At 41.6% G+C, this 18830-nt stretch overlaps 2 long non-coding RNA genes across 2 annotated transcripts; one reads left to right on the top strand and one right to left on the bottom strand.

Annotated features, from left to right (window-relative positions):
* Nucleotides 1–120: 120 nt before the first annotated feature.
* LOC123329106 lies at nucleotides 121–3332 on the bottom strand. Its single transcript, XR_006544252.2, has 2 exons — nucleotides 2683–3332; nucleotides 121–244 (listed from the first exon to the last, which is right to left on the bottom strand). It is a non-coding gene; the product is annotated as an uncharacterized LOC123329106 (long non-coding RNA).
* LOC123329107 lies at nucleotides 2847–4635 on the top strand. Its single transcript, XR_006544253.2, has 2 exons — nucleotides 2847–2980; nucleotides 3341–4635. It is a non-coding gene; the product is annotated as an uncharacterized LOC123329107 (long non-coding RNA).
* Nucleotides 4636–18830: the final 14195 nt, after the last annotated feature.

The raw sequence follows: 18830 nt of genomic DNA, 5'->3' as shown, positions 1-18830 counted from the left end.
GGCAGGCAGGTTCTTTACCACTAGCATCACCTCAGGTGGACTTTTAGACCTTCATTTATTTTCCAGATTATCTTCATGCCAGTGTTTTTTTTTTTTTTTTTTTCAAATTTTTCTTTTTTCCTCTCTGTGATATTGGAAATGAGAAGATGGAGCTCAAGTTGGCTTGAGGCAATCATCTCGATAGGATGAATGGCAAGAAAAATCGTTTTCCCCGTACCCTTCTTGGTTCCTCACTGAGACCTCCCTGTAATAAAAGACAGATTAACAGGAAAAAGAACAAACAAGTTTAATATCATGCACACCTTCTGTATACATGGGAGATACCCAGGAAAACTGAGTAACCCCCACAAATGGCCCAAGCAACCACCTTAAATACCATCTCCAGCTAAAGTCAAAGGAAGATGTTGGAGCTGGGGGTGGGACAGTTACGGGGGGGTGACGAGGAAAAGCCCAGTGAACAAGGGCAAGGTTGTTATGCAGATTTAAGTCCTTGCCTTCTCCATTGATGAGTTTCTAGAGATTTAGAGCATCTTCTTTCTTTTAGAGATCCTTTCAAATGGAGGATTCTCATATATGTAAATGTCTCTTTGTTGTTGTCTAGTAACTAAATCGTGTCCAGCTGTTTGCAGCTCCATGAGCTGCAGCATGAAGCTCCTCCTCTGTCCTCTACATCTCTCCCAAGTTTGCTCAAATTCATGTCTATTGAGAGGTGATGCTGTCTAACCATCTCATCCTCTGCCATCCCCGTCTCCTTTTGTCTTCAGTCTTCCCCTTACAAGATGTCTCTTACAAAAGAGTAATTTCTACTTGGTTTTCAAAGATTCTTCTGTGTCTGCTGTTTCTTAAAAATAATCAGCCTGAAATAATCCTTATGCCAGATAGGCATACTTTAGGGTTAGAAAGTCTGCTCCCCTTCCAGGGACACATCTTGGGTTTAGGTAGATGGAAAGGTGGTGCTGGTGGTAAAGAACCATCTGCCGACACAGGAGACACAGGAGACGAGGGTTCAGTCCTTGGGGCAGGAAGATCACCAGGAGGAGGGCTTGGCACCCCACTCCAGTATTCCTGCCTGGGAAATCCTGTGGACAGAGGAGCCTGGCAAATCCTGTGGACAGAGGAGCGTGGCAGGCTACAGTCCATGGGGTCGCAAAGGGTCGGCCATGACTGAGTGCCTGAGCATGCGCGCACAGACTCACTTGGGTACCCTGGCCTCCCCTCCTGTTGTTTGCTCCCATGTTTAATAGCATCAGGAAGGAGCTGGTTCTGGCTTACTTAAAGAGAGAAGAGGAGGAAGCCGGTAGACAGACAGACGCAGAGGCACACACACATACAGAGTAAGGTAGAGCAGGGCAAAATGAGAAAAACAGAGGGACTAATAGGGGAGAGAAGGAGTGAGGAACGAGAAGGCACAGGGACGGGAAAGAAGTGTGTGTGTATAGAGACAGAGACAGAGGTTAGGCCTGACGGAGGAGAGACGGGGTGACTGAGCCAAGGAGCGAAGATGGAAGCATAGGCTGGGGGAGGGTACAGTGTTAAAAAATATAAAAAATTAATAAACAGAGACCTTAAAGGGGAGCTCTCACTCCCCACAAACAGCAGGAACTAACAGGAAGAACAAAGACTCTTCCTGGTGAGCCAATAAAAACTATGGACTCTGTTTACTGTACTCTCCTGACTTCCTTTTCTTTCCTTATAAAAGCTTTCTTCTTTCCTTGCTGTGGGGGGCTTGCCCTTGGCTCACCATGGCTGCCAGCCCCAAATTGCAGTTCTTGGCTGATCCAGGATAAACCCATCTTTGCTAAGGAAGTATTAATATCTGGCAATCTATTTGTATTAGGTCAACAGAGACAGGCTCAGAATGGAGTCACTTGTGCTAAACCCCACTTTAGCAAACCAAAACTTAATATCAAAGCTAATTGCAATTTCAGCTTCTCCCACAAGCAGAATTTTAAACCAGTAGGTTGGGAATTTCCTGATCAACACTAGTGAGGTCATCTGCCTGATAGACCCCAGGAACTTCCTTCAGTAGTAGCTGACCTTGTCTGAAATAAGCCTTTCTTTTGTTTGTGACTTCCTTGTTCCACCCATTTTCTGCCTTTAAAAACCCTTTTTATTGGTATGAAAATCTTTTTAAAGCTAAATAAGCCTCCTGCCAGTCTTATAACTCAGGAATATTTCCTTGGGACGTGGAAACCATCTGTTTGAAATGTAATTATTTAGGGAAGAGAGGGCCCTTACCCCCTAGCTCCCTGGGCAGGTTGGACCTTAACTTCAGCTGGCACCTGGCTTCAAGTAGCAAACCTCTTCAGGTCCTAGAGTCGTAATAAAATTATTGTTCTTCCAAAGGCAGTGGCAACAGAGGTGGCCACGCCACTTACCAAGGAACTTTATAGTAAACAAAGGAAACCCAAGGCCAAACCAGATGGAAAAGAAACCTTTCACTTGGTGTGGCCCCTTGGAACACGCTTCTCCTTGCCTGATGGGACGTTGGCCAAATCATGAACTGTTGAATAGCGCCAGTTTGATCTTCAGATTTGCTCAATGGATTTTGCTTTTTAACAAGAGAGAGACTAACAGACAACAGTTAGTAAAGTGTGAACAATACCCCTTCAGGAGAAGATAAGCCTGGCTGTACCTTAAAAAGAACAAAAACAAACGAGACAAAAGCCTTTCTTCTCTGACCTGTGAGCCTCGTAAACTGTGACACACACGATGGGCATGAGCTTTTCTTTTGGGGGCCAGAATCAGAAGTCCATGCAGAGCCGCCCGTCGCTCAGCAGCTGACCGCCCGCATCCTCGCAGGCCCGCCTCCCCTCCTCTCCATCTCTGCTGTGGAGGCTGATCTTCCCTCACTTGAGTCTCTTCTCCAGCTCCCAGGTTGGAGACCTCGCTGGCTGAGGCCCGTGACTTCCTCTTCTCTGAGAGTCACTTCTTTCATCTTCTGACGGGAGTGGTGTGGGCACGTCGCATCCTGGAGGCAGTGAGTGAAATCCTGAGTGTGCCTAACTCACGGTTTTATCCCTAGAAAAATGGTGACTTAACGTTGGTGTCTTTCTCCACGTCGCCTGCCTCTCCTCCTATTGCATGTGTTACTCGTTTTTGTGTCTCTTGTATAATATTTAGCACAGCTGTGGAATTTTAATGATTTAAAGCTGCAGGGGGCTAATGTTACAAAAGCTTAATCTTCGAAGTGTCTTATATTCAAAGAGATTTGGGGTGAAGGGCAGACAGCTTTTGAGTCTGCTCCTTTTCCTGTTACCTAACCATCTCTCCTCCGTAGCTTCTGATGATGGAACATCTAGTAATGACTTCCCTTTTTCATCTTTTGTTGTTTCTCTAGACTCAACAAATTGATTTTGAATATCTCCCCCATGTCCTCAAATTCCTCTTAGAAGAATTCAGTCCTGCTGCTGTATAAAGTTTGGAAAGCTTAGACTCTCCAGGTGCATTCTAAACTTACTTAGAACGGAAGAAGGTTCTTTAAAGAAAACTGTGGCCTTTATTATCAAAGAAAGAAGCTGAACTTTGGTGAAGACGGAGAAGCTATTGAAATATTGGGGCTTAGACAATTCTTGTGAATTGCTCTGTCTACCCAGATTTGAAACAGGCACCACTCTGGTTTGGTTGATGCCGAGTTATTGATATACTCCCAGGGTTCTGGCTGCCTGTGATAGCCATAATTTCAGGATCCTGTGAGCTATGCAGCCAGGGTGATGAACTCTCTTGCTGATAACCTGATAATAAGCATTTTGATTTATTGATGATTTTTATGTATCTTATCTCTTGTACCCAAATATCAACTCTTTGTGAGTAAATGTTATTTGTTTTTATTGCTTCTGAATTTTCCACAGAACCTAGCAGCTTTCTAAGAGACTATCAGGGATTCAATAAATACCTGTTGACTGACAGCTGATAACATCCCTGCTTTGAGGTCTGGAAGCTATGCATGCAAATGAGTTTTGATGCGCTCTCTGCAACTCCCCTAAAAATCATACATAATGTTCAAGTCTCTTATGATTGAAGGTATTTTAAAATAGTGCAGTGTTCACCTTGCCGTTCACAGCCTTCATGACAGACCTGTTATCTGAGCAGGCATCTGTGTTCAGGATATATAACAAGAGAGTGGAGCACAGGAGTTAGATTTTTGTTTCAACCTTGTATTTATTATCCGTTTGATGAACCAAGGGTGTAAATATCTACAGACTATAGGCAGGTTCCAAAATTCAACACTTTTAGGGAGGAATTAATATCTGGTCTTATTCATTCTGGTAATTTTCCAAGGATATTAAACTTGAAGCAGTCTCTCTGAAGTTAAGCTAAGTTAAGCCCTGAGAGGAATTGATATGCATGCGTTAGAGAGGTCAAGGTCTCTATTGTGAAGCCTGCCTCTGTGTAATGAAAAATCAAATTTGAATATTAAAAACATTAATTCAGTCTTGGCAGAAAACGGAACTCACTACTCAGCTGTGCTGTACTGCTCATGTATAGTGATAAGATTTGGTGATGAGAAATGTTCTGTAGCCTAACTAGGTGAGTCTTTGATTGCTAAATAGAGCCTTTTGAGAAGCAGCTCTTCTCTAACCACACTCTGTGTGTCTGCTCTGATCCTGTCTAAATAAATAGTTTGGGTGCGTGGCTGGTGTTGTCCCAATCAGCTTTGTTTATGTACCTGAGCCGTCTTACGGCAGGCACTGACTTAGAAATTGCATTTTACAGCCTGCATCTTATACTTTCCACATGCCAGTGACAAAGATCAGGGCCTTTATTTTCCCCATAAGGAGAATACCTCAGCTTGGATAAACTATTATAATAAATATAGCAATTTGAGATGAATGAGAAAATCAGAGTTAATGAGGCTTGGAATCAAGTGGGGAGAATGCAGTTGCTGGTGTGGTAGGAGAAACACAAATACGCACATACACATAAGCTCTTGTAACCCCGCCTTCCTCTGCTTTCTTGACTCACCATCCAAAGATAAAGGAAAGTCATATACCCCGCTCTATTTGGTTCACAAGGGATTGTTGTGATGATCTAGAAGGATGGGTTTTGGGGTTAGGAGGGAGGCTCAAGAGGAAGGGGATATATGTATCCATATGGCTGATTCATGTTTCATAGCAGAAAGTTACACATATTATAAAGCAATTATGTGCGCTCAGTCATGTCTGACTCTTTGCAACTCCATGGACTGTAGCCCTCCAGGCTCCTCTATCCATGGAATTTTCCAGGCAAGAATACTGTAGTGGGTTGCCATTTCCTACTTCAGGGGGTCTTCCCAACCCAGGGATCGAACCCATGTCTCTTGAGTCTCCTGTATTGACAGGAATACTCTTTACCCCAAGAGCCACCTGGGAAGCCTAAAGCAATTATATTCCACCCCCACCCTTTTTTTTATTTGCTACTAAGAAATAGAGAGCTAATGTTACAATTCTTTGCTAACACAATCAGCTAAATTTGTTTTTTAAAACATTATCTATGCAATTGATTTAATATGGTCTTTTAATGAAGAGAATAAATATATTATCTTGGTATCATCTTGAAATGTTCACTTTCAGAAATGGCCCCTTTGGGAATGGCCATATAAATATCCCCTTGCTATACAAACTGGAGTTCCAAGACATAGTGGCTGGTTGAAAAAATGAAAAAAAAAATTGATTTGGTTGATTTTGCGTATAGGACTACCAAGATACTGATTTAATTTAAAATTTCAGTAAATTGACTTGCTGACATCATGGCATCATTTCATACTGGTATGTGCTAACTGAACCCTATTCTGGAATTTTTCTGGTTCCTCTCTCTTATACACAGATGGAGTATTTCAGCCCTGGAGGGCCACCCCGTTATTACATTAGAATTGCTCAGGTGTTTTACCAGAGTCTGTAAAGGACTGGTTGCTTTGATTACATTTAAAATATGCCTTTAAAGGGAATGACTTCAATGTCAACTTTATTGATGGTTTAATCTACCTTTTAAAAATAGGGTACCCAGTAACATTTTTCAAAAACATGCATCTGTAATTTTTAATAGATGTCTTAGCTCTTGCACTATGCTGATGTGGTATTTCGGTGATCAGGGCTCAGTTTTCTCAAGTCATTATGGCAGAGAATCTAACCTTTTCTGTCTAGGTACCCAGGGTATATATATTCCAGTTTCAACAGTTTAATTAGGATACCAATAAGCCTGTGGAGCAACAGAGAGAAGGGGAGAATGGAGAGGAGGGAGAGAGAAAATCATCATGCCTTCTAAAGGCTCTTACACAAGCTGACCATGCTAGGCGATTAGACTTTTGGATAACTCTTTAATATCTTATACAAACAGGGTAAGTTAGGATGAGTAAATCAAAACCAAACCCAAAAAACTTAAAAATTAAAATCAAGGCAACCTGACAAGTTTGAACATCCATTTCCCCGTCTTTACCTCTAAGAAGAAAGACCACAGTCTTGTGTCTACATTTCCACAGACGGGAAATTATGCAGGATGGTTCTGAAGAGAGATTTAGGGGAGAGGAATGTTTCTGGGGGATGGGTAGAAAAATGCTGGAATCAGAGTGTTTCAGAAACATTCCATGTGACTTGGTCAAAGGCGGGTGGGAGGGAGTTGGCTGTTCTGTGCTGAGAGGTCCTGCACCCAGTGGTGTGCTGGTGGGGGTGTAACCATGGGCTCCTTGTAGAGCCGTGTGGGCAAAACAGGACTGGATGAGCTCATGTAGACTTTACTAACATAAAGTATATGTAGCGCCCGATATATGAATGATAAGAAAACATACAATACACTTTGTTGTAAATTCCATATGACCAGTTGAATCTCACAGAATGTTTCATTAGTTTTTGGTGAACTCTTGTATCTGTAGACAAATTATGATTGTAAATGACCAAGAAGTTTAGTTCCGATATGAATGTTGAGTGATGTTTTTCAAAATATGGAAGTGAAAAATTGAAGCCGTGATGTACTTCACCGGTTTATCAAGGACATGAGCAGCTTCTTTGCTGAGCTGAATGGTAGTTTGGGAACTGGAAGGAAGCTTCCTTGACTGCTGCCATGTCTTTTTCTTCTGTGCAGTGTGTGTGTGTGTTCTTCACAATGTGACGGCTACAGGCACGGCACGCCCAGGCGTAGTCTGCATGGTCAGCGTGTTTTCCTTCTGCCACTTTCTTAAGTCTAGAGATCCACAAGGTTCAGGGAGTTCTGATTTGTACCATTCGTAAATCTTCCTGCCGTCTTCAGTTTCAAATCTCTGACGTGAGGACACCGAATGAGGAGTTGGGAAGAGAAGTGAAGTAGCTTGCTCTCATGTAATATTTGCATTGTACAGATAAAATAGACATAAGTAAACTTTGCTTAAATAAAAGTGAAGTATAATAAAATATTAGGTACTGATTATCTTTGTGTATTTACTACCTTTGTTTTTAACGTAAAGTTTGTATTGTTTAATTTTCAGTGACATGTATGTTGGGATTCCCTGGTAGCTCAGTGGTAAAGACCCCGCCTGCCGACGCAGGAGAACCATGGGCTCGATCCCTGGGGTCACGAAGATCCTCTGGAGAAGGAAGTGGCAACCCACTCCAGTATGCTCCCTGGAGAATCTCATGGACAGAAGCAGCCTGGCAGACTACAGCCCATGGGGTCGCAAGAGTCGGATATGCCTTAGCGACAAAACAACAGCATTCATGTTTAGCAACCTGCTTGCAAAATTCCCGAAAAGCTAACCGTTAGTTCCTGTAAGCTTGTTCAGGCCAGCTCCGGCACACTGCTGCCCGGATCCTGTCCAGCAGAGTCCCAGAGCTGCACAGGAGCCTCTGTGAGGGTGACCGGATGGCACTTTGTACCTGGGGTGAAGGCTCGTCCGCTGGCAGTTGGTCCTAACGTAGCGCGGCTGCTGGTACAGCAGACCACAGTGGCTTGGACAAGTGAGCGTTAGAAAGCAGTCCTGAGGTTCAGCACGAGCCTCCCCCAAATGTGCCACTTTTGTACGAGGGTTATTTTGAGCCTGGGCTTCTCTGGTGGCTCAGACAGTAAAGAATCTGCCTGCAATGGGGGAGACCTGGGTTTGATCCCTGGGTTGGGAAGATCCCCTGGGGAAGGGAATGGCTCCCCTCTCCAGTGTTCTTGCCTGGAGAGTCCCATGGACAGGGGAGCCTGGTGGCCTATAGTGCAGCCTGTGGTTGCACAGAGTCGGACTCGACTGAGCGACTTTCACTTCAGTATTTTGAGTTTAAGGCAGTTTAGACTCTTTAGGTTCAGGAGAAACTACTTTCTGTCTCGCCTTTAAATACCTAGAATAATTTAAATTGGGGACTTTTCCTAGAGAAAGAGTAATGACCAGAGATAAATTTTATCTGAGTGACCTCATCTATATGGCAGGTTAAACATCGAATTACTAGACATCAGCTGTGCTTATCATCCTGTAAGTGACCTTCCTGTCCTTGGAAGTCCCCAGCCCCATCCTATTCCTGTGCTCAGAATGGCACATATACCTCATGTTAACTTTCTGTCTCCAAATCTCTCGTGTGTGGTGTTCCCGTACATACAAAATTAAATTGAATATTCTCCTGTTAATTTATCTCACATCAGCTTACTTCTTTGGCCAGCTAGAAGGGTAGAGGAACATTTTCTTCTTCCTGACAGCAGTAACTGGGGTCAGTGAAAACCAAAGATCTTTCCTGAGTTTGAGTCTGGCCTGTGCGTAACCTGTTATGGCTTCTTTCTTGGTGATTGAGCCCCAGTGACATCTGAGAAGGAAAGGTTCCGGCAACTCAGCGTTGGAATATGTGCCTGTTCAATCGGGGAATGCTTGTAGTCGGTTTGAATTCTATCTAGAAAAATAAAAATAGCATGATTTTTCTTATACAAATGTGGCAGAGTAGAATTCATACCCACTAAACTCATTGCAATATTTTAGGCTGTTGAATGCAAAACCCTGCCCTGAAAAGGGGCGTGGAGCACTGTAAGCCTTAAAACAAATCAACTGAGATTCCAGGCCCTACCACCCAACTCGGAACAATTTCAGCTAAGTTGACTATAAAAAAGATTTCATTGGAGTTGTAATATTGTTTTTATGCCCTGTGTATACCTGCCAGCCGATAAAGAACAAAACCTGGAAGCTACATTGAAATACAATTGATTAGGAGAGTCATAGAAAAGGGAAGGGAGAAATGGAATGGAGGGAAAATGGCTATTATTACTCTTAATAGAATGTAGCTCTCTTAAATCAAGGCAGAAAGATTGAATCACACTGAAGTATTTATTTCTTCTCAAACATTTCAAATTTTCTAGTTAAAAATGTCACAATTTTAAGAGTCTCAAATATCACAGTATATCAGCCCTTTATAGCTATTTATAGACAATATTCAAATAACACTTCTAGTGTCATAAAATTTTCCCATGACTCTTAGGACTCCACTCTGCTGGATACAGAGCACTTTTTCATTTACTTTGAAATGTCTCACCATGCTATTAACACACAGTTTAAAATTCAGAAGCAATTTTACAGTAAAATCAGAGGAGCATAAAAACTATGGAAAACTTTGATGGAATGCTAAAACACATTGAAAGTTCAATTGAAATGGTTATTGATTGCCCAAAGTCCCAGATTATTTTATATTATCACAATTGGCTAATTGGATTTAACACTAAAGATTTTTTTAAAAAATCCTTTATTTAAGCCAGATTGTGCTTGTTTACAAGTGAATTCAGGCATAAGTAAGCCCCCTTAATGTAATTATCTAGTTTGTCCAATTTAGACGTAGGATATTTAATAGTTTATCCTGCTGTTGACATGCACCCAAAATCTGATCTAGACATTGTAATACCATCCAGACCTATAAGGCTTTATACCATATTTTAATACATTTATTGTTTTTTAATTTACTCAGATTTTTCGACAATTGATTTAGTTGGAAGATAATTGCTTTACAATATTGTGCAAATGTGGTTTGTGGCGTACATCAGCATGCATTGACCACAGGTACACATATGTCCCCTGCCTCTCAAACCTCCGTCCCGTCTTCCGTCCTGTCCCACCCCTCTGGGTGTCACAGAGCACTAGATTGAGCCCCTTGCGTCATGCAGCAAATCCCCACTGGCTGTCTGTCTACACATGGTCCTGCATGTGTTTCACGCTACTCTTTCAGTGGGTCCCACCCTCTCCTTCCCCTTCTGTGTCCACAAGTTAATATAAATTAACATAAATAATATGTTAATATTTGTAAAACACTTTTTTCTTTGGGACTAATTCTCAGTTTGCACAAAAACTGCAGAGTGAGAGCAGAGTTCCTGTATACCCTTTACCAGCTTCTCCAGATGTTAGTATCTCATACAGCTATTGTAGCATTGTCAAAACTGAGAGATGAATTTTGGAACATTGTTATTAACTAAATTGCAGACTTTACACTGATTGCACCAACTTTTTCATTCATATTCTTGGTCTGTTGCAGAATTCAATCCAGGATCCCACATTGCATTTAATCATTGTGTTTCTTTAGTCTTTTCTGGTCTGTGTAGGCTTTCATTTTTTTTGTTTTTCATGACCTTGCCAGTTTTGAGCAGTGTTGGGTAGGCATTGTAAGACTGTCTCTCAGTTTGGGTTACTGATATTTCTTGTGTGTTAAACTGGGTTATGATGCTTCTGGATGGATTCCGTACAGGCCGTGTGTCCTCTTGACATCCCGTCAGGGTGCAGGATATCAACATGACTTATCAGTGCTCGTCTTGACGTTGAGCACCTGGATGGGAGGGTGCCTGCTGGGTCTCTCGGGTGTGCAGTCTGCATCTCGCTCTTCGCACGCTCTGCTCTTAGGGGGTGAGCGACCAAGTGCAGCCTCCAGCCGTGCTGGTGTAGCAGGAGGGCTGCTGTCCAGTCACTGGGTTGCGTCCCGCTCTTGTGCAGCCCCGTTATCTGTAACCCACCAGGCTCCTCTCTCCATGGGAATTTTCAGGGAGAATAGTGGAGTGAGTTGCCATTTGTTTCTCCAGAGGATCATCCTGACCTAGAGATAGAACCCACATCTCTTGCATTGGCAAGCAAATTTTTTATTTAATCACTGAATCACCTGGGAAGCTCAGTAGGAGGGTTTTTGTTTTTCATTTGCTAAGTCATGTCCAGCTCTTTGAGATCCAGTGGACTGCAGCGTACCAGGCTTCCCAATCCTTCACTGTCTCTCAGAGTTTGCTGAAACTTGTGTCCATTAAGTCAGTGAGGCCATCCAACCATCTCATCCTCTGTGGCCCTCTTTTCCTGCCCACAGTCTTTCGGCATCAGGGCCTTTTCCAATGAGTAAGTTCTTCACATCAGGTAGCCAAAGTACTGGAGCTTCAGCTTCAGCATCAGTCCTTCCAATGAATATTCAGGGTTGATTTCCTTTAGGATTGACTGGTTTGATCTCCTTGCTGTAGGGGGTGAAGTTAGGAATACTCTAAGGAAGACGTGCTTGTTTTTCCTTGAAAGGAGTTTGTCACTTGCAAAATGATTAAAAGTGATTAAACTCACACTTAGCAATTAAACTTTCACAATTTAAACATGCTCATCCATTTTAGAGGGAACAGACACTATTAAGAAAAAATTCAGCAGGTGGGATGTTTCCCAATTCTCCATGTGAGGGGCCTCTGAAATCTATTCTCCTGTTTTGATTACACATTCCATGTACAATAAGGATGTACTTCAGTTAAGTGTATGTATGCACTACTGAACTGATGCATTGTGTAGTTTGGGAAATATGCATAAAAGTAAATGCAAAGGATGTGCTAAAAGTAAAAATCTAAACAGAATAGCAATTTCTAATATATAAATACTTAGTGTGTTTTACGCATTGTTCTAAATGCCCTTTCCTATTTTAATAAATTTGGTCCTAACAAAAAAACCTATGGAGTCAGAGGTCTGACTGTTCACGTTTCACAGATGAGGAACATCTTGAGACAGGAAACTCGAAGTGCTTGACCGGAAGTCCCAGCGCTAACAGGCGGTCGAGGCGGGCCCTCCCCAGGTCGGCGCTGAGCTTCACAGGGAGTTCCTCCACCTCTGCTCCCACCCCGCTCCGGTGCGTGTGCAGTTCCAGCTTTGGGTCGTGTCCAGCCCGCTGCTGAGACGGGCCCCGGGAACCGCTCAGGGCTGGCGCTGACTGCCGCCCCGCGTCCGGGGCTGGGCTGTCCTGGGTCTGCCCATGGGGGCTCGCCCGTCCCCACCACGCCTCTCTGCTGTGCCCTTGATGGGGACCCGGGTGCGGAAGACCTTGCTTCTCTTTCTTAGCTTCGGGAACAGCTGTCTCTCGCTGCTGCTGTCTCTCTGCTGTGAACCCGCTTCGTTGGTGCCTCTGTGTGACTGTGACCACCAGCTAATTTTATAGTGTGAGCTGGGAAGAGGGCAAGAATGGCTTCACACTGTGCTGGGAAAAATCTACTTCTGTCAGCATGAGAATGATTTCAGTGCAACTCAGCATTGGGGAACTTCTTTCTATAGCTTGCCTTTAAGTATCTATCTCCCAGGCAACAGTTACTTGGATTATTATTATTGAATCAACTCATGGACAATATTTTGTGGGTTGCATAGACTCATTTTTCTACTTTAAAAAAGGCATGTGGTTTTTGCCTGTAAAAGACATTTGGAACATATAGAAAATATAAAAAAGATTTAAAAAGCACATTAACTCCTTTCAGCTGGAGATAATTCTTATTAACAGTTGAATTCAGTTCCTTTCATTCTGATTTCTGTATGAGGAAAATACTTATACATATGTATGCACATATATGTATGTTTTATATGTGTTTAAATTTGCATTGATAGTAAGATTGTATTTTCTTTTAAAAATGATTTGTCAGAACATTTGTGTTAGTAAACTTTTAAATCTGCTTTTGAATTGGTTTATTAAACCCACTGTTTTTTTTCAGTTTTCCGTTGACATTCAGTTCAGTTCAGTTGCTCAGTCCGACTCTTTGCGACCCCATGAACTGCAGCATGCCAGGCCTCCCTGTCCATTACCAACTCCTGGAGTCTACCCAAACCCATGTGCATCGAGTTGGTGATGCCATCCAACCATCTCATCCTCTGTCCTCCCCTTCTCCTCCTGCCCTCAATCTTTCCCAGCATCAGGGCCTTTCAGATGAGTCAGCTCTTCGCATCAGGTGGCCAAAGTATTGGAGTTTCAGCTTCAAAATCAGTCCTTCCAATGAACACCCAGGACTGATCTCCTTTAGGATGGACTGGTTGGATCTCCTTGCAATCCAAGGGACTCTCAAGAGTCTTCTCCAACACCACAGTTTAAAAGCATCAATTCTTTGGTGCTCAGCTTTCTTCATAGTCCAACTCTCATATCCATACATGACCACTGGAAAAACCATAGCCTTGACTAGAAGGACCTTTGTTGGCAAAGTAATGTCTCTGCTTTTGAATATGCTATCTAGGTTGGTCATAACTTTTCTTCCAAGGAGTAAGCGTCTTTTAATTTCATGGCTGCAACTCACCATATGCAGTGATTTTGGAGCCCAGAAAAATAAAGTCTGACACTGTTTCCACTGTTTCCCCATCTATTTGCCATGAAGTGATGGGACCGGATGCCATGATCTTCGTTTTCTGAATGTTGAGCTTTAAGCCAACTTTTTCACTCTTCTCTTTCACTTTCATCAAGAGGCTCTTTAGTTCTTCACTTTCTGCCATGAGGTTAGTGTCATCTGCATATCTGAGATTATTGATATTTCTCCCAGCAATCTTGATTCCAGTGTGTGCTTCCTCCAGCCCATCATGTCTCATGATGTACTCTGCATGTAACTTACGTAAGCACGATGACAATATACAGCCTTGACGAACTCCTTTTCCTATTTGGAACCAGTCTGTTATTCCATGTCCAGTTCTAACTGTTGCTTCCTGACCTGCATATAGGTTTCTCAAGAGGCAGGTCACGTGGTCTGGTATTCCCATCTCTTTTAGGATTTTCCACAGTTTATTGTGATCCACACAGTCAAAGGCTTTGGCATAGTTGATAAAGCAGAAATAGATGTTTTTCTGGAACTCTCTTGCTTTTTACATCATCCAGTGGATGTTGGCAATTTGATCTCTGGTTCCTCTGCCTTTTCTAAAATCAGATTGAACATCTGGAAGTTCATGGTTCGAATATTGCTGAAGCCTGGCTTGGAGAATTTTGAGCATTACTTTACTAGCGTGTGAGATGAGTGCATTTGTGTGGTAGTTTGAGCATTCTTTGGCATTGCCTTTCTTTGGGATTGGAATGAAAACTGACCTTTTCCAGTCCTGTGGCCACTGCTGAGTTTTCCAAATTTGCTGACAGAATGTGGTCCACTGGAGAAGGGAATGGCAAACCACTTCAGTATTCTTACCTTGAGAACCCCATGAACAGTATGAAAAGGCAAAAAGATAGGACACTGAAAGATGAACTCCCCAGGTCAGTAGGTGCCCAATATGCTACTGGATCAGTAGAGAAATAACTCCAGAAAGAATGAAGGTATGGAGCCAAAGCGAAAACAACACCCAGTTGTAGATGGGACTGGTGATGGAAGCAGGGTTCGATGCTGTAAAGAGCGATATTGCATAGGAACCTAAAATGTTAGGTCCATAAATCAAGGCAAATTGGAAGTGGTCAAACAGGAGATGACAAGAGTGAACGTTGACATTCTAGGAATCAGTTGACATTATGTTTATGTATTTCTCCTACTTTTCTTGGTTTGTTTAATTATCATCTTTCTAATTTCTCAAGTTAGGCTGTCAGTTCAATATCTATTTATTATGGTTATTAATTATAACATTTAGAGCCACAGCTTTTTATCTGATTTCATTTTTGGTCAAATGCTATAAAATTTCATGTGCTTTGTTTTGAATGTAATTATATTAAGTGGTCCATAATTACGGTTTTGGTTTCCTCTTTAATACAAAAGATTGTTGGTTTTGTAGATTTAAACTTTTAAACTGAAAAACTTTACATTTTAGCATAGTTTTAGATTTACAGAAAAGTTGTGAAGATTTCTCAGAGTTCCTACATACCCCATACCCAGTTTCTCTATTGTTAATGTATTAATTAGTATCGTATGTTTGTCACAATTAATGAACCAATATAGTATTATTAAAATCTTTATTCAGATTTCCTTAGTCTTTACTTAATGTCCTTTTTCTGTTCCAGGATCCTGTTTAGGATCTCAGATTAGATTAAGTGATGCTTCCTTAGACTTCAATTAGCTTAACACTAAAGTAGTGAAAAGTGAAAGTGTTGCTCAGTCATGTGTGACTCTTTGAGACCCAGTGGACTGTAGCCTGCCAGGCTTCTCTGTCCATGTGATTTCCTGGGAGAATACTGGAGTGGGTAGCCATTCCCTTCTTCCCAACCCAGGAATCGAATCAAGGTCTTCCACATTGCAGGCAGATTCTTTACAGTCTGAACTGCCAGGGAAGCCCCAAGAATACTGGAGTGGGTAGCCTTTCCCTTCTCTAGGGGATCTTCCTGACCCAGGGGTTTGGGGTTAGGCTGGGTTGATGAATTATTGGGAGATTTTCAGGGTTTGTTATTGTTCTTGCCATTTTAATAGTGTACGGGAGTATATTATTTGAATTTTCATTTTCCTAGTGACATCTTTTCATTTCTCATTTTCCATGTATCATCAGTCTGTCCATTTAACTGTCTCACCATCTATCCAGCTATCATCTATATATTTATCATCTTTTTTGAGGTGTCTGATCAGGTCTTTTGCACATTTATTAATTGGATTTTTTTAAATAATTGAGTTTTAGTGTTTTTGTATATTTGATACCTTGTCTTTTATTAGATATCTAGTTTGCAAGAGCTTTCTCTTAGCCTGAGGCTTGTCTGTTCATTCTCTTAATAGTATCTTTCATAATACAAAATATTTTTAATTTTAGTAAAGTCCAATTTATTGTATTTTTTTCATGGATAATATTTTTGGTGTTGTATCTGGAAACATCGTCAGATCCAAGATTACATATTTTCTCCTATTTTCTTCTAGCTGTTATATAGTCTTATATTTTACATTTTAGTCTATGATCCATTTTGAGTTAATTTTTTCTTAAGGTTTAAGGTCCATGTCTAGGTTTTTTTGTATACAGACACAATACCTTTTATTGAAAGATGATCCTATCTCCATTGAATTTCAGTTGCATATTCTTTTAAAAAGTATGCTTTTATTGTATTTTGGTCAGGTATCAATTATCATTGGTATGCTTTTTCATTTTTTAATGTTTTGAGATTTTCTTTGTGGCCCTATATATAAACAGTCTCAATTGTATTCTTTGTAAGCTGCAATTGCAGCTCTTGAAACAACATTATTAATTATATTATTTAAATCATCAAGGTCTTGTTAATGTTTTACCTGCCTTCATATTTGTCAAAACTCACAGCTTCTGGCTTTTAAATTATTTCAGACCATTTCTCCTGTATTCTAAAATTCTTCTTTATCTATTTTGATGTTTTATGAATTCATATCAAAATTTCATGAATGTTTTTTATTATTGTCCCCCACCTGTGTTCATCAGCGTTAGTTGCTTACATGATATCTGCCTTCTCTCTTTTCCTAAAAGAAGCCCAGTTTAAAAAAAATAGTGTATTTCCCAGAATCCCTTCACCTTTGGGATGGCTTTGTGATAAGTATCAGGCCAAAAAAACCATAAGCCTGATGTCGCCTGGGAATTTTAGAGAACTCTTCTTTCCAGTACACATGCAGTCTCTTGGTCCCTGCCGCTTCTTTCTTCAATTTTTCTGAAATGCACACAGGAAGCAGGAGATGGTGCAGCTATTCATTCTAAACACAAATCTCTTTCATTTCTACAAAGTTGTCTTCTATTTTTCCTATTTTAAAACTTCATCTTGTTCATATTCTTTCTTATAGCCTCCTGCTATTGCCAAGTGTGTGTGTGTGTGTGTGTGTGTGTGTGTAGAGACAGAGAAAAAAGGAGGGTTTGGGAGAGGAGGGAGCAGAGAAGTAGAGAGAAGCCAGGGGCAGGGGTAGAATTTGTGGGATCTGCCCCATGCTTTTGGATCCTTCTCTTTAAGTTTTATTCCATTTTAAATTTCCCTTAAGCTCTGCAGAGATCTCACGAGCTTGCCTCACCCACAGGATTTTCAGTCATCTCTCATCTACTCTCTAGGAGACAGGAAATCAGCATCTAAAGCAATTTATATTTTAGCATTGATCTGGCCGCTGCTACTGCTGCTAAGTCGTCTGTCGTGTCCGACTCTGTGCGACCCCATAGACGGCAGCCCACCAGGCCCCTCCGTCCATGGGATTTTCCAGGCAAGAGTACTGGAGTGGGTTGCCATTGCCTTCTCCGATTGATCTGTCAGTAAAGCATAAAACTGAAGAGTGCAGCCTTAGGGATCAGGAAATTGTGTTCTAATCCTGGCTCAGCCACTAGTTATTTTATCCTGAGCAAAAATACCCAACTTCTCCTGCTTGTTTTGCCATTTGTGAAATGTGTACAAAAATAGTACCTCCTGATAAGGTTTCAGTTCAGTTCAGTTCAGTTGCTCAGTCGTGTCCGACTCTGTGTGACCCCATGAATCGCAGCACGCCAGGCCTCCCTGTCCATCACCAACTCCCAGAGTTCACTCAGACTCATGTTCATTGAGTCAGTGATGCCATCCAGCCATCTCATCCTCTGTCGTCCCCTTCTCCTCCTGCCCCCAATCCCTCCCAGCATCAGAGTCTTTTCCAATGAGTCAACTCTTGGCATGAGGTGGCCAAAGTACTGGAGTTTCAGCTTTAGCATCAGTCCTTCTAAAGAAATCCCAAGGCTGATCTTCAGAGTGGACTGACTGGATCTCCTTGCAGTCCAAGGGACTCTCAAGACTCTTCTCCAACACCAAAGTTCAAAAGCATCACATTTTAACTATCCTTTTAGTCTAATTGCTGATAATGATAAATACAAATTAAACTCATACATTCCAACTATATGGTATTATTTCTTTATGTTGTATGTTAATAAGCTTAATATTTTGGGTAAAATTCCAACGGTGGAGTCAATGACATTTTTAATTAAAATGCCCTATCAACAACAACAAAAACCCAAAATCATCAATTCTTCAGCTCTCAGCTTTCTTTACAGTCCAACTCTCACATCCATACATGACCACGGGAAAAACCATAGCCTTGACTAGATGGACCTTTGTTGGCAAAGTAATGTCTCTGCTATTTAATATGCTATCTAGGTTGGTCATAACTTTCCTTCCAAGGAGGAAGCGTCTTTTAATTTCATGGCTGCAGTCACCATCTGCAGTGATTTTGGAGCCCAGAAAAATAAAGTCTGCCACTGTTTCCACTGTTTCCCCATCTATTTCCCAGGAAGTGATGGGACTGGATGCCATGATCTTTGTTTTCTGAACGTTGAGCTTTAAGACAACTTTTTCACTCTCCACTTTCACTTTCATCAAGAGGCTTTTTAGTCCCTCTTCACTTTCTGCCATAAGGGTGGTGTCATCTGCATATCTGAGGTTATTGATATTTCTCCCAGCAATCTTGATTCCAGCTTGTGTTTCTTCCAGTCCAGCGTTTCTCATGATGTACTCTGCATATAAGTTAAATAAACAGGGTGACAATATACAGCCTTGACGCACTCCTTTTCCTATTTGGAACCAGTCTGTTGTTCCATGTCCAGTTCTAACTGTTGCTTCCTGACCTGCATACAGATTTCTCAAGAGGCAGATCAGGTGTTCTGGTATTCCCATCTCTTTCAGAATTGTCCACAGTTTATTGTGATCTACACAGTCAAAGGCTTTGGCATAGTCAAGAAAGCAGAAATAGATGCTTTTCTGGAACTCTCTTGCTTTTTCCATGATCCAGTGGATGTTGGCAATTTGATCTCTGATTCCTCTGCCTTTTCTAAAACC

Source organism: Bubalus bubalis, chromosome 14 (assembly GCF_019923935.1).
Source record: "Bubalus bubalis isolate 160015118507 breed Murrah chromosome 14, NDDB_SH_1, whole genome shotgun sequence".
In the NCBI taxonomy this organism is placed as follows: domain Eukaryota; kingdom Metazoa; phylum Chordata; class Mammalia; order Artiodactyla; family Bovidae; genus Bubalus; species Bubalus bubalis.
The sequence above is the reverse complement of the archived record's forward strand: the minus strand, read 5'-3'. Positions and strand labels throughout refer to the sequence as shown.